Source organism: Protopterus annectens, chromosome 7.part1 (genome assembly GCF_019279795.1).
Source record: "Protopterus annectens isolate FY-2018-M chromosome 7.part1, PAN1.0, whole genome shotgun sequence".
Taxonomy (NCBI): Eukaryota; Metazoa; Chordata; order Ceratodontiformes; family Protopteridae; genus Protopterus; species Protopterus annectens.
Genome location: NC_056740.1, coordinates 449,862,925 through 449,880,424, shown reverse-complemented (window position 1 = coordinate 449,880,424; position 17,500 = coordinate 449,862,925). Strand labels below are relative to the sequence as shown.

At 36.6% G+C, this 17,500-nt stretch overlaps 1 protein-coding gene across 1 annotated transcript in view; it reads left to right on the top strand.

Annotated features, from left to right (window-relative positions):
• The window catches only part of LOC122807822 (three prime repair exonuclease 2-like), a 191,037-nt gene that overhangs the window by 86,341 nt on the left and 87,196 nt on the right, over positions 1 to 17,500 (top strand). The window lies entirely within an intron of this gene.

Here is a 17,500-nt window from a genome sequence, read left to right as displayed (position 1 = left end):
CTTACAAACCTCTGACAAGAGTGAAAACACTCATCTTTTGTGTTTACTTAATAAACCATGGCTTAAACAAGCAATACCAGCTTGAATCCTGTTTTCTTGCCTGAATGAGAATGCAACGTGATCTTTAACACAGTTCTTACATTGGTATTTATGAGAACAGTCTATTTTACCATGTTGCATGCAGATATCATTCCTGTACAACTGGTTTTCCATTTTTCTAGGTTTTTTCTTCCTTACAGAAAGTTTTTATTACCCCTAAAGGGGCATTCTCCCAGATTTTTTGCTAGACGAGTTTGTTTACATTTGAATACTGTGTGAGTCACGTGTTCACCCACAGGCAAGGTTTTCAAAGGGCCTTGTTAGCATATTGCAGGCCAGATCACACGAACTCTCAGCGGAGATGATTGGTATTGGAAGTGCTTAGAGCTTACAGTAAAAGTTTGTCCTTTTGTACATTCCTTCCTCTACCCATAAGCAATTAGACTTGTTGAATGACTGGATTTCACTCCGCTAGTGATGCTATCTTGTCACACACAGTCCTGGAACCTCTTTAGTAATGAAATGATAGCTACTTTCCCACGTACTTGTTTTTGCAAAACTGTCTAATATATTTTCAAGTCTAGGCAATCGTATTTTTGTTTCATGCTTGTTGCTACAAACATTTTCCCCAACACTGGCAATTATTTTTCATATGATCTGTTGTTATTAGTGTTGCTTGTAACTGTGTGTGTGTGTTCATGTAGGTGCACTTTTATAATTATACAGATTTTCCCTCATTTTACAGCACAGCATTGCTTTGGACAGTTGGCCTTGCAAAGAATCCTGTTGAGTAGCAAATGTCCTAATATTCTAAAAGAATAAAACACTTTGCATCTTTTCTCTAAATTAAAACTGTCGTGCAGCTTTGGACTTGAATGTAATCACTGTTGTAAAAGTATTTTCTCATTAGCTGATGTTTTGTGTTGTCCTTCAGAAATCACGCCGTAATGTTTGTCTAATAGTGATCCCATCCCACTGGATTTCCTTTTTCACTTTTTTCTAGCATTCCTTGTGGTAAAATGTTTTGAGCTTTCACACTTTTCCTGAATGTTTGACTTAAGTAGTTAGTTTACACTGACTTAGCGTTTGATAGTTTAAGCCAATGCAGTCCATACATTTCCTATATACTTCTTAGTACCATTCCAAGCGTATTGCATTAGGCAATTACAGGGGCACCTTTTAATAAGGCAGGAAAAATTAAGTGCTGCAACCAAATCTCATGTCATCGATAACCCTATATTTTGACAAGTTATAGTAGCTATTTTTCTATGTATGTATGTATGTACTACATAATTATGTTTATATTCATGTGGTTTGAAAACAACATCCTCTACATGTTTTACAGACAGACTTGCAATTCAAGGCATTCTTCAATATCTATAAATTCTATATATAGGTTCATAGGTTTGTTGCTCATCTAGTCAGGATAAAGTAGACGAATATCTGTGGGTTCGATTCAAGCAGCTTTATTACATAAGAACACATCAGGACTGAGGCATAATAACTTAAACTTAAATAAACTTATAAACAGACTGGCTACCACACTCATACATGTTAACACTCTGGCTGTTCTCTCAAAATACGTGACGTAATGGTTAAGGTGCTTACCTTAGAAACATAAGGTTCAGGTTTTGATTCTGACATGGGGCAACTGGATAGGCTTAAAATTGCCCATAAGGGCAGTTAGCCTAGTACAAGACTGTCTCTGTCTCAAAATGGCACTGCTGGCTGCATGTGCTCTCTGTTTATATACACGTACCCTCACTTTGAAACGTTTCTTAAAGACACAACATACAACATGATCTACATCCTCCCTCTTTGTGCTATAAGTCATGCACAGTAATAATGACAACAATCATCGACATGCATGGTAATAATGACAACAATCATCGACATGCACAGTAATAATGACAATAATCATCAACATGCACAGTAATAATGACAACAATCATTGACATGCACAGTAATAATGACAACAATCAGCGACATACACGGTAATAATGACAACAATCATCGACATGCATGGTAATAATGACAACAATCATCGACATGCATGGTAATAATGACAACAATCATCGACATGCACAGTAATAATGACAACAATCAGCGACATACACGGTAATAATGACAACAATCATCGACATGCATGGTAATAATGACAACAATCATCGACATGCACGGTAATAATGACAACAATCATCGACATGCACAGTGATAATGACAACAATCATCGACATGCATGGTAATAATGACAACAATCATCGACATGCACGGTAATAATGACAACAATCATCGACATGCACAGTAATAATGACAACAATCATCGACATGCACGGTAATAATGACAACAATCATCGACATGCACGGTAATAATGACAACAATCATCGACATGCACGGTAATAATGACAACAATCATCGACATGCACGGTAATAATGACAACAATCATCGACATGCACGGTAATAATGACAACAATCATCGACATGCACGGTACTAATGACAATAATCATCGACATGCACGGTAATAATGACAACAATCATCGACATGCACGGTAATAATGACAACAATCATCGACATGCACGGTAATAATGACAACAATCATCGACATGCACGGTAATAATGACAACAATCATCGACATGCACGGTAATAATGACAACAATCATCGACATGCACGGTAATAATGACAACAATCATCGACATGCATGGTAATAATGACAATAATCATCGACATGCACAGTAATAATGACAACAATCATCGACATACATACATGCACAGTAATAATGACAACAATCAGCGACATACACGGTAATAATGACAACAATCATCGACATGCATGGTAATAATGACAACAATCATCGACATGCACGGTAATAATGGCAACAATCATCGACATGCATGGTAATAATGACAACAATCATCGACATGCACGGTAATAATGACAACAATCATCGACATGCATGGTAATAATGACAACGATCATCGACATGCACGGTAATAATGACAACAATCATCGACATGCATGGTAATAATGACAATAATCATCGACATGCATGGTAATAATGACAACAATCATCGACATACAATTGTATGGAAATAATTCTTTGTGATGCAATTGTACAGAACTAATTACAAGTAAAACAATCATGTCCAGGTTGCTGCATGTTTTACACTAGGTCTGGAAATACAACCTGATCATGTGACATAAAAATTGGGACTGGGTTTATCAACAGGGACTGTTATTGGTGAATATTCAACTTCAGAGACATTTGGGACATCATCAGGAACAGGATTAGGTACTGAGACATGTCCTTCAACAAGGAACATCATCTAGGTTGCTCTGAGATCTAGAGTCTGTATCACAGGTACGATGCTGCAATATTGATTCAGACACCAGAAGAAGATCCCTGCAATTCCTTCTGTACCCTGAGATTCTATTAGGTAAGATCTCGGCTCAGCACATACACCTCTCACTTGACCAGTTCAGTCAAAACTGTTCGCTGTTTTCATCCTCACTGTCTCTCCTTCTTTCAAAGGACAAAGACATTTGCTCATTTTATCATCGTAGGACTTCTGGGATGAACACTTTTTGAATAGTTGGGCTTTGATTGCTCTGGTGTTTTTAGCACTGGGCACCAATAAATTGGAACTGATAGGCAAGGTTGTTCTAGTTTGCCTAGAGAGAAGTTTCTGAGCAGGTGAGGCAAGTAAATTTTTACGGGGTATATTTCTGAGATTAAGCAAATTCAAGAAAACATTGGTATTGTCACGCCTTGACCTCTCAAGTAATTGCTTTGCACTTTGTACTGCATGTTCAGCTAAGCCGTTTGACTGTACGTACTTAGGGCTACTGGTAACATGGATAAAGTCCCACTCTTTTGCAAATTTCTGGAACAGCTGACTGGTAAACTGGGCACCGTTGTCAGAAATAATTTTGTGTGGGCTACCATGGACTGAGAAATTATGTTTTAACCTAGTAATGACAGTAAAGAATGTTAGTTTAGGCAGTAGATCAATCTTGAACCAATTTGAATAAGAGTCTACCAACAGTAAGTAATGTTGACCATGCCACTCGAATATGTCTGTGGCTACTGTTGACTAAGGTAGTTCAGGAATCTGGTTTAGCTGAAGTGGCTCTTTTTGCAAGTACTATTGCATAATGAACAAGATGAAAGTACTGATATAGAATGCCAAAATACTAGTCCTCTCACCTTTCTTTCGGTAGCTTCTGAACATGGGTGGCCACAGTGAAAAATATGGATGTATTCATGTTGTAAGGAAGTAGGAACAACAACTTTAGGACCTTTGAAAATGATACCATCTTCCATCAACATCTCATCCCTGTAAGGAAAATAAGGTTGCACTTCTAGCGGTACACAAGATTGCTTTGACAGTCATCCAACACTGATGAAGTGGTTGAGCTTTTGCAAAACTGGATCAGTCTCTGTGTGATCTCTTAGCTCATCAAGTCTTGTGGTAGAAAAATTATGCACTTCCATGACATCGAAGTCTAACTTCTCTCTATCAAGCTTTTCTGTGTTATTTCTGGGTAATGTGGATAAGGTATCAGCCAGATAAAGAAGTTTGCCTTTTGTATAGACCATTTTGAAGTTGTACTTTTGTAATCGTAGCACCATTCTTTGTAGTCTTGTTGGAGCTGTATACATAGGCTTCTTTAAAATAGTGACTAGAGGTTGATGGTCAGTTTCTGTCTAGATAGCTCAGCCATAAATATAATCATGGAACTTCGAACATGCGAACACAATTGCCAAAAGTTCCTTCTTGATTTGAGCATACTGCATCTCAGTTTGGGTAAGAGTTCTAGATGCATAGACTACTGGTCTACCCTCTTGAAGAATAACTGCACCAAGACTGAACTTTGAAGCATCACACGAAAGAATCACTGGTTTGTGAACATCATAGTATCTCAGCGTAGGTGGACTGGCAATTTTCTGTTTCAGTTCATCAAATGCTCTATGGTGTTGTTCCAACCAGGATCAAGTAACATCTTTATGTGTCAGCTCTCTTAAGGGCACTGACAATTCACGGAAGTCTGGTATAAACTTGCCCAAATAATGACGGTACCAAGAAAATGTTGTAAGGTTTGGACATTGTCTGGAGCTGGCATGTCAAGAATGGCTGTTTGTTTGGAAGGATCTGGTCATAAGCCTGAACTGGTGAATAAATGGACAACATAAGTAAGTTCTCTCAGCCTGAATTTGCATCTCACAGGATTGAGCTTAAGATTCACTTCACATGCTCTTTCCAGAACTTTCCTGAGGTTTCTGTCATGCTCTGCTTCACCATTGCCTCCAACTAGTAAATCATCTACTATAATAACACATGGATAGCCTGAAAAATTTGCTCCATTGCACGCTGAAGCACTTCGCTGGCAAAATTTATTTCAAAAGGAAATCTGAGAAGTCTGTATCTACCAAATGGTGTACTGAATCTAGTCAGTAGTAAAGATTTGTGATCAAGAATTACTTGCCAAAATGAACTCTGCATCTAAGACAGAAAAACACAGGCGCATTTGGCATGAGGGTAGCAACCTCCTTGATTGTATGCATAGGATGGTAGGGCCTTTTTAATGCTTTGTTCAAGTCTCTTGGGTCAATGCATATTCTTTTTTTTTTTAAAACAGGTTTATTGTTTTAACATATAAGAGAAATATCATAACAATTTTATACAAGTAATTAAAAATAGGTATTATTATAACATTCAACAAAACAACTAAAGTATTTACAAAGACATCCACTACAATCAGATCAATTAATTAAACTAAAATACCATGCTATTGAAATGAAATTTTTTTTAACAAATTTTGTAAATTATCCCATACAATATAATAAGATGTTTTTGTATTTGTTCTTGTCCTAATTGTGTTTATTTCCATATGGCACACTATATTCATAACATTTTTAAATTCATTGAACGAAGGAGGTGTATCTGAAATCCAATTTCTAGTTATTATTTTCCTAGCCACTGCTAGAATAGACCATAACAAGGGAAGCTTGACCTTTTTAACACTTTGAGGTACAGGTGTGTTGAATAATATAAGAGATTTAGAAATAATGAAATTATCTGTAAAAGAGCCTGCAAAAATTCATTAATTGACTTCCAGTATTCTTTCAATTTTATACAGTCATAAAACATATGAGCCCAGTCAGCATTAATTTCTACATTACATCTCTTACATAAATTATCTTTATTATTTATTTTATTCATCATCAAAGGTGTATAAAAGATCTATGTAAAATTTCCATGTATAAAGTCTCCAGACAATGGAAGACGTAGTTCTATAAGCAGATTCCAATATATATTGTTTATCTTGTTGATTTGGTGGGTCCCCATTAATAGAAGTGAAATAATTCCAGTATGAATCTACACTGTAAAAGTTTCTTGTCTGATAATTTTATGTATGTATGAAAGTTTACCTTTATCAGAAACTTTATGTTGTAAATTTAATATCAAGTAATCAATCAGTGTTGGAATAGATTCTTTAACTGTTATAGACATTAGATCTATTTTATTAATGAGATGTTGTCTAAAGGTCTGAACCTCTAACCAGCAAGTTTCTCTTAGATCAAATTCTTGTTTTAAGAAATCTAGATTTTTAACTTTATTATCAGATATCAACTGATACCAGTACTTTAGATCATTATCTATAGCTAAATGAGTTCCTTCAGAAGTAGATGACAAAAGCATACCCTGAGTATACATTATAGGAAATACAATAAAATTCCATTCCCTATACTTAGGGTGCATGAATATAAAGTTACGATAACTAATAATAATATTTAATGGGTAACAAACCATATGTTTAGGTGTAATAGGTGAAGTACAAAATTCCTTTAGTAACCATAACATGGAGTTATTTACAATCATATTTTTATGTGTTAAGGAGATTTTCATGAAGTGCATACTAATTAGCTCCCAATAATCTTTCCATTTTGACATATGACTGATCTATTAATAAAGTAATAACTTTTACAATAGAAGAGATAGTATATAAATTAAAGTCTGGAAAAGAAATACCCCTTGAGACCAGCTATTAGTATGTTTCTTTAATGCAATCCTAGGTCTATTAGGTGCCCATAGGAAATTTAACATTAGTGTATTCAGTTTCTTGATAATTATTTTTGTAGGTGGAAGTATTATTGATTGTATTAAGTATAAAATCTTGGGGAATATTATCATTTTAATAATTGTAAGTCTCTCCTCCATAGTAAAAACATATTATTCCAGGTATTAAAAAGATTTTGTATATTAAGAAAGCAGGTATTATAATTATTATATATAATAGATTTAATATCTTTAGATAGTATTATACCTAAATAAGTTATCTGACCTGAATTGGGTACATATTTAGTAAAATCACTAATGAGAATATTTTTTCGTGTATATATAGGTAGTATTTTAGTTTTTTCTTCATTGAATATTAAACCAGAAATACTTTTAAAATTCATCATGTTATCAAATAGAGACTGCATAGAAGAATTAGATCCTGCTGATGTAATTAGAACATCATCTGCAAAAAGTTGAATTTTGGATGTTGTATTTTTATCGGGTCAATGCATATTCTGATCTCTTCCGAATTTTTCTTATGAGCAGCTACCATGTTAAGACACCCACTCAGTTGGTTCTGTGACTGGACAAATCACTCCTTGCTGCACCATTTTGTCTAACTGGGCTTTGACTCTGTCCTGCATAGCTATTGGAACTCTTCTTGCTGGTCTGGCCACTGGACTGACCTCTGGGTCTAACTTCATGGCATACACAATTTAAAGTTTGCCTAGCTTGTCTTTGGTATAAGCAGTTTCATTGTTAAACTGTCTCTGAGACCTAATAATGACTGTACTGGTCATTTGACTACATAAAACTGCAAGTTGTAATTGTCCCCAGCAGAGTAACATGAAAGCACCACTGAGCCTTCAGTTTGAATTTCTTCACCTCCATAAGCAACAAGCTTTGCACAATTGGCCAAATTTAGTTGTTCACAAGCTCTTTATCAAATATTTATGTTGACATAACATTACACTTTGAACCAGTGTCCACTTTGAGCTCTGTGGGTTTGCCATTAATCAGGACAGTACAAAACACTTTGTTTTTTGCCAACAAATCTACTGCATTAACCTTTTCACCAACCACCGATTCATCATCTACATAAAAAGTGGAGTTGCAGCTTTCTGTGTGATCAACTTGTCTTTCTGAGTAACATTTTTAATAAATGAATGAGCCTTGCTTGATTTATAAAGCTTTTGAAAGTGGTTCCATTTTTTACACTTGTGGCATTGTTGACCAAATGCTAGGCACTTTTCTCTTTTAGACTCACAATTGGCACCACAATTGCGACAGTTAACTATAAGGCTTGGCTTGGGTTTTGCTGATTCACCCCTGTGCTGTAGTCTTGCTGGAGCTGTATGCATAGGCTTCTTTTCTTGTGCTCATTTACATTTATCATGCTCGTTATACTTTTCTTGTGCTCGTTTACATTTGTCATGCTCATTATACTTTTCTTGTGCTTGTTTACATTTATCATGCTCATTATACTTTTCTTGTGCTCGTTTACATTTATCATGCTCGTTATACTTTTCTTGTGTTCGTTTGACATTTATCATGCTCGTTATACTTTTCTTGTGCTCGTTTACATTTATCATGCTCGTTATACTTTTCTTGTGCTCGTTTACGTTTATCATACTCGTTATACTTTTCTTGTGCTCGTTTACGTTTATCATGCTCGTTATACTTTTCTTCTGCTCGTTTACGTTTATCATACGTGTTATACTTTTCTTGTGCTCTTTTATGTTTATCATGTCGTTTTACTTTTCTTGTGCTCGTTTACATTTATCATGCTTGTTATTCTTTTCTTGTGCTTGTTTATGTTTATCATGCTTGTTATACTTTTCTTGTGCTCATTTACGTTTATCATGCTCCTTATACTTTTCTTGTGCTTGTTAACATTTATCATGCTCGTTATACTTTTCTTGTGTTTGTTTACATTTATCATGCTCGTTATACTTTTCTTGTGCTCATTTACATTTATCATGCTCGTTATACTTTTCTTGTGCTTGTTTACGTTTATCATGCTCATTATACTTTTCTTGTGCTTGTTAACATTTATCATGCTCGTTATACTTTTCTTGTGTTTGTTTACATTTATCATGCTCGTTATAATTTTCTTGTGCTCATTTACATTTATCATGCTCGTTATACTTTTCTTGTGTTCGTTTGACATTTATCATGCTCATTATACTTTTCTTGTGCTCGTTTACATTTATCATGCTCGTTATACTTTTCTTGTGCTCGTTTATGTTTATCATGCTCATTTTACTTTTATTGTGCTGTACTGAGTATGTCCATTTTACTAAGCTAGCTGTAGAACTTGCTGGAAAGGTATGGGTCTTCCCTGGAAACCCTGCAGGGGCTGAAGCAGCTGCCCTGTGCCTCGGCCTGTTTCTATTAACCATGTGCTGCCTACTCTCTATGGTTGTTCTAGAGGCTGCTGAAACCATGCTCTTATCACTTGCAAGTATATTGGTGTGCCCTTTCTGTAAGCTCATGTATCTAACAAATCTCTATGGTTTTGCTCAATGTTAAATCACTGTCTTGAAGCAAAATCTTTCTTACTGCAGCATTATTAACACCACACACAAACCTGTCTTTTATCAATTTGTCTTTCAAATCACCAAATATGCACATGTTAGCCTTGTTTCTCAAGTCAGTAATATAAGCAGCAAAAGTTTCCCCTGGCTTTTGGTCTCTTATGTAAAATAAGTGCCTCTCCAATGTAACATTTGTTTGGAGGGGTTACACATTTCTCTGAATTTATGTTTCAAGCACTCAGCATCCCTTGATTCAGCTTGTACAACAATTTGATGGTTTTCCCCTTCTCCTGCATATACTGCTGGTGCATACACAAATGAACACACTCTTTCAATGGATTCTGACCCAGGCTAGATTAAGCAGAATAAATGCCCTTGTACATGCATCTTTGTCAGAAAAAGCTGCTTGTATGAAAATGTTGTATTCCTACTCAAATACTCTTGAATTCTCTGTGATATTATTATCAAACACAAGTTGAGATGGTCTACGAAATGTTTCTGCCCTGCCAACACACAGTAATAAAGACTCTCAGAATTATGTACAAATATGCACACATATATCCCAGAAATTTATGCCAGAAATTTGTAATTATGCTAAGCAGCACAGTAGTATTTTGAAAATAACTGCACTTTGTGAAATAAGTCACTGTAGTGCAAGAAACACACTGAAATAACCGTTCTTTGCAAAACAACTCTGTACAGTATAAGAAACACTTCAAAATGACAGTACTTTGAACTTTCCGAATCAACTGTCTAGCACAAGAAACTTCTCAAAATGACTGTACTCTGTAAAACAACTTTCTATAGCACAAAAAACTTTTCAAAATGACTGCATTTTGACTGCACTTTGCAAAATAACTGTACTTTGCAAAATAGCTGTATTTTACACACAGTAAGCTCTTTGAAATAATTGTACTGTAATAAAGCACACAGTGCAACACTTTGCACACTCTGAGATACTTCAAACAACTCCAGTTATACTTCAAATACCTTTGGTTAATGCAAAATAGTAGCTTATATTGAAAAATATGGTAGTTTACAAAAAATACTTTCGTTTGGCCTTCTTATTATGCTCGTTATGTTCGTTTGACTTTTATCATGCTCATTTTACTTTTCTTGTGCTCGTTTACGTTTATCATGCTTGTTATACTTTTCTTGTACTTGTTTACATTTATCATGCTTCTTATACTTTTCTTGTGCTCATTTATGTTTATCATGCTCGTTATACTTTTCTTGTGCTCGTTTACGTTTATCATGCTCGTTATACTTTTCTTGTGCTCGTTTACATTTATCATGCTCGTTATACTTTTCTTGTGCTCGTTTACATTTATCATGCTCGTTATACTTTTCTTGTGCTCGTTTATGTTTGTCATGCTCGTTATACTTTTCTTGTGCTCGTTTATGTTTATCATGCTCGTTATACTTTTCTTGTGCTCGTTTATGTTTCTCATGCTTGTTATATTTTTCTTGTGCTCATTTACATTTATCATGCTCGTTATACTTTTCTTGTGCTTGTTTATGTTTATCATGCTCATTATACTTTTCTTGTGCTCTTTTACATTTATCATACTCGTTATACTTTTCTTGTGCTTGTTTACATTTATCATGCTTGTTATACTTTTCTTGTGCTTGTTTATGTTTATCATGCTCGTTATACTTTTCTTGTGCTCATTTACATTTATCATGCTCATTACACTTTTCTTGTGCTCGTTTACGTTTATCATGCTTGTTATACTTTTCTTGTGTTCGTTTACGTTTATCATGCTCATTATACTTTTCTTGTGTTCGTTTGACATTTATCATGCTCGTTATACTTTTCTTGTGCTTGTTTATGTTTATCATACTCGTTATACTTTTCTTGTGCTCATTTACATTTATCATGCTCATTATACTTTTCTTGTGCTCGTTTACATTTATCATGCTCGTTATACTTTTGTGCTCGTTTACGTTTATCATGCTCGTTATACTTTTCTTGTGCTCGTTTACGTTTATCATGCTCATTATACTTTTCTTGTGCTCATTTACATTTATCATGCTCATTATACTTTTCTTGTGCTTGTTTACGTTTATCATGCTCGTTATACTTTTCTTGTGCTTGTTTACGTTTATCATGCTCGTTATACTTTTCTTGTGCTCGTTTACGTTTATCATGCTCGTTATACTTTTCTTGTGTTCGTTTGACATTTATCATGCTCGTTATACTTTTCTTGTGCTCGTTTACGTTTATCATGTTCGTTATACTTTTCTTTTGCTCATTTACATTTATCATGCTCATTATACTTTTCTTGTGCTTGTTTACGTTTATCATGCTCGTTATACTTTTCTTGTGCTTGTTTACGTTTATCATGCTTGTTATACTTTTCTTGTGTTCGTTTGACATTTATCATGCTCGTTATACTTTTCTTGTGCTCGTTTACATTTATCATGCTTGTTAGACTTTTCTTGTGCTCGTTTACATTTATCATGCTCGTTATACTTTTCTTGTGTTCATTTGACATTTATCATGCTCATTATACTTTTCTTGTGCTCGTTTACGTTTATCATACTCGTTATACTTTTCTTGTGCTCATTTACATTTATCATGCTCGTTATACTTTTCTTGTGCTCGTTTACATTTATCATGCTCGTTATACTTTTCTTGTGTTCATTTGACATTTATCATGCTTGTTATACTTTTCTTGTGCTCGTTTACGTTTATCATGCTCGTTATACTTTTCTTGTGCTCGTTTAAATTTATCATGCTCGTTATACTTTTCTTGTGCTCGTTTACGTTTATCATGCTCGTTTTACTTTTCTTGTGCTCGTTTATGTTTATCATGCTCGTTATACTTTTCTTGTACTCATTTACATTTATCATGCCCATTATACTTTTCTTGTGCTCATTTACGTTTATCATGCTCATTTTACTTTTCTTGTGCTCATTTACATTTATCATGCTCGTTAAACTTTTCTTGTGCTCATTTACGTTTATCATGCTTGTTATACTTTTCTTGTGCTTGTTTATGTTTATCATGCTCGTTATACTTTTTTGTGTTCATTTGACATTTATCATGCTCGTTATACTTTTCTTGTGCTCGTTTACATTTATCATGCTTGTTATGCAAATCGAAAGTAATTCTGAATATTTTCCTAAGTTATACTTCAAATAACTCTTGTCAAATATTGTAGTTTCAAACATTTTGTTTAATCAGTATTGTGTTTTGTGCTTTGCAAATGCTTTGTATCATTTTATTTATGAAGTAAATCATTTATGTGAGTTTTAGTACCTAAAATTATTTTCTGGTTTTATATCAATCATTTGAGTAAGTTGGGATGATCCATTCCTCTATATTCCTCCATTTCTAGCTATGCACCTCATGGCTTGACTTCTGGACCCCACTTTGGTGTCATGTCACTGAGACATGCTAGTTCTGGTATCATGTCGCTCATACGTCCCACTTCTGACACAGTGTCGCTCATCTAGTCAGGATAAAGTAGATGAACATCCGTGGGTTCGGTTCAAGCAGCTTTGTTATGTACGAACACATCGGAATTGAGGCTTAGTAAGTTAAACTTAAACAAACTGATAAACAGACTGACTCCTGCACTCATACATGTCAATACTCTGGCTGTTTACTCAAAATAGCACTGCTACCTGCATGTGCTCTCTATTTATATGCACGTGCCCTCACTTCAAAATGCTTCTTAAAGACAAAACACACAACCTGATCTACAAGGTTCATTGGTGTTTACTAGGCTAATGAGCACAAAGACCTTTTTAAGCTTAGCCATGAATCCCAAATGCTACACATCTGATAATGCAGGCCTTGTACTGAAATTATGTATGAAGTGCACATAACTGTTTTACAAGTGCACGTCAAGGTTACTCCTGTAATTCTCTTCATTTTCTCTAAGGGTGCCCTGTTGTGGCTGAAGTGCATTGCTGACCAGACTACTTACTCAGTTACCAGTATAAGTTCATAGGTTGATACTTGGCTATTGGCCCTAGGGCCTATACAAGCCTAGCCATAACAATTCCCTGGCTATTTCTTCCCACACTATTTACTTCCCTGGACCCCTGTCTAGCAGGGCGACAGATGTGATCCCTGGGGTGATTTTCCTTTCTCCCATCCAATCATCAAGGTTCCACAAATCAGCAAAATGTGTGTGTGTGTGTGTCTGTGTGTGTCTGTGTATGTGTGTGTGTGTGTGTGTGTGTGTGTGTGTGTAATGTGTGTGTGTCACACTTTGTTTATTTTATGTGTAGATATATATGTGTGCTTGTGTGTGGGTGTCTCAGTATATGATAATTTTATGTGTGTGCAAGTGTCTGTATGTCTGTTTTGAAACTTTGGTCTTCTGACATAGACCCTATATATATATATATATATCTATATATATATGGCACCTGATACCACCCTACATTCTGATATAATTGATAAGCTAAGCAAAAAAAATGTAAACTCATACGTTACCTGTTTGCAAACTGGCTAATGGCCATACCCAAGTCTATTAGGTGGGAGGCATACTCTTTTTGAAGAGTATTCACCTATGGTATCCTCCAGTGATCAATTTCAGGGCCACTTGTCTTTGGTAGTTACTTCTCCAATGTCAAGGCTGATATCAAGGGCTGTAGCTGACCAAGCTTGCAGTTGTCATTACCTCACCATCTAACTTCCAGATTTTTCAGGAGGGATTAGGATGCAGCGATAAATGGTGCCTGGAGCATAGCCTAAAACCACATGCCAAGAAATGCATCACCAGCACTACATCTTCAGCCAAAACTCAACTGGTCATTAGGGGCCTGAGCACTGTCACTGACCATAAGGTATCCTTTGCTTGTTGTTTATCCACTAATGTTAGGAAATGCTTTCACCTAATCACCACTATAGTATAATGTCCCCTTTGGTAGCTACTTGTCTAAGTACATCACCCAGCTTGAGAGACTGCTTTGTTTTCTCATTACAATTATCAAGTGTACATCTTTCTTCAAGCTACCCAGACAGCAATAAAGCACTTTATTTCTTCTGTTTTCCTATAGACTCTGAAGAGGTAATCTCATTGCACATCTGCAGAACTTGTAACATCCTAAACACCTGCTAAAGAGAACATACATTCTACCAAAACATAAATAGGACCTGCTGGCCAGATAGCTACATATCCCAGGGAATCCCCCCATTAACAGAATAGACTTCCTTTGGATATAAAGCAAAGTAGCTCCCTCACCCTCTTTAAGCATAACCTGGATGCATAGATGGGCAATCATAAATGCAGCCCAGGTCTGGCCACTGAAGCCATCAGTGAAAGGGGTCTAAAACTAGGTATAAATTACTCACGCCAAAATATGGGATATTGTGGCTAGGCTACTAATGTTCCTCTGGATCAATGGCCTACTGTTAACCCATGAATCCATGAACATAAATATGCACACTTCTTTCATTATGGCATCACCACATGCTAGCAAACTAGTATCCTTGACGAGATCCATGAATGATATTCACAAACCTATTAACCACTTCTTTAAATCTGCTACATGATGGCATCACATAACACAGTGTTATGTAGTTCAGAAAAGTGACAAAACCTAAAGACATACCCAGACGGAGTGTACTGTCATCCTGGAAAGCTTGGCTTGACATGCATGAGCAAAAACACAAGGCCTGCCAGTACACTTCTGGATGACCCAAACCATACAAACACACCCCAGCCCCTGAATAAGACATAGTTACACAAAATGCATTGTCTAGACAACTACACTGCAGCTCTCATGCCAGTGACACAACAGTGTTCCCACTGATTATGTCACCTCTGGTGATTGCTCTCATTGCTGTGACTGCAGACCTCATGCCAGTGACACAACAGTGTTTCCAATCATTTTATCACCTCTGGTGACTGCTCTCATTGCTGTAACTGCAGACCTCATGTCAGTGACAGAACAGTGTTCCCACTCATTATGTCACCATCTGGTGATTGCTGTCATTGCTGTGACTGCATACCTCATGCTGGTGACAGAACAGTATTCCCACTCATTATGTCACCTCTGGTGACTGCTCTCATTGCTGTGACTGCAGACCTCATGTCAGTGACAGAACAGTATTCCCACTCATTATGTCACCTCTGGTGACTGCTCTCATTGCTGTGACTGCAGACCTCATGTCAGTGACAGAACAGTGTTCCCAATCATTATGTCACCACTGGTGATTGCTCTCATTGCTGTGACTGCATATCTCATGTCAGTGACAGAACAGTGTTCCCACTCATTATGTCACCTCTGGTGATTGCTGTCATTGCTGTGACTGCAGATCTCATGTCAGTGGCAGAACAGTATTCCCACTCATTATGTCACCATCTGGTGACTGCTCTCATTGCTGTGACTGCATATCTCATGTCAGTGATAGAACAGTGCTCCCACTCATTATGTCACCTCTGCTGACTGCTCTCATTGCTGTGACTGCATATCTCATGTCAGTGACAGAACAGTATTCCCAATCATTATGCCCCCTCTGGTGACTGCTCTAATTGCTGTGACTGCATATCTCATGTCAGTGACAGAACAGTGTTCCCACTCATTATGTCACCTCTGGTGATTGCTGTCATTGCTGTGACTGCAGATCTCATGTCAGTGGCAGAACAGTATTCCCACTCATTATGACACCATCTGGTGACTGCTCTCATTGCTGTGACTGCATATATCATGTCAGTGATAGAACAGTGCTCCCACTCATTATGTCATCTCTGGTGACTGCTCTCATTGCTGTGACTGCAGACCTCATGCCAGTGATAGAACAGTGTTCCCACTCATTATGTCACCTCTGGTGACTGCTGTCATTGCTGTGACTGCAGACCTCATGCTAGTGACAGAACAGTGTCCCCATTCATTATGTCACCTCTGGTGACTGCTCTCATTGCTGTGACTGCAGACCTCATGTCAGTGACAAAACAGTGTTCCCACTCATTATGTCACCTCTGGTAACTGCTCTCATTGCTGTGACTGCATAGCTCATGCCAGTGACAGAACAGTGTTCCCACTCATTATGTCATCTCTGGTGACTGCTGTCATTGCTGTGACTGCATATCTCATGTCAGTGACAGAACAGTGTTCCCACTCATTATGTCACCATCTGGTGATGCTCTCATTGCTGTGACTGCAGACCTCATGCTAGTGACAGAACAGTGTTCCCACTCATTATGTTAACATTGGTGATTGCTCTCATTGCTGTTACTGCATATCTCATGTCAGTGACAAAACAGTGTTCCCACTCATTATGCCACCTCTGGTGACTGCTCTCATTGCTGTGACTGCATATTTCATGTTAGTGACACAACAGTGTTCCCACTTATTATGTCACCACTGGTGATTGCTGTCATTACTATGCACTGGTGATAAGCCTTACATTGCTACCCCATACCTGAATGCATGAAATGAAAACAAGGATGTGTTGTCTCAGTCCAAGGATAGGACTTGTCAAATGTCCACAACAGTATATACAAGGTATGGCCAGTGTGATGATGTCACGTTTATCTATGTGCAAATGTCTGAAATAATGCTGAGGAGTAGTTAAGTGTTAAGGGGTAACATAGCCATAGGGACTTATTATGGAATACAATAATATTAGGTCAGGTAGTACAATATTCATACACTGTATACATAATTTTCTGTCAATTCACTTTGCCAACTACACACATACTTCTGTTGTTATCCTACAGCATGGAATTATGCTTTTAGTACATCTGGGTGGTGACTAACCTGCACCCCCTTCTTGTACTGTCCCTGTCTTCCACTCTGTTATCCACTCCCACATTTGTAAAACATTATATATATATATATATATATATATATATATATATATATATATATAGTGATATATATATATAGT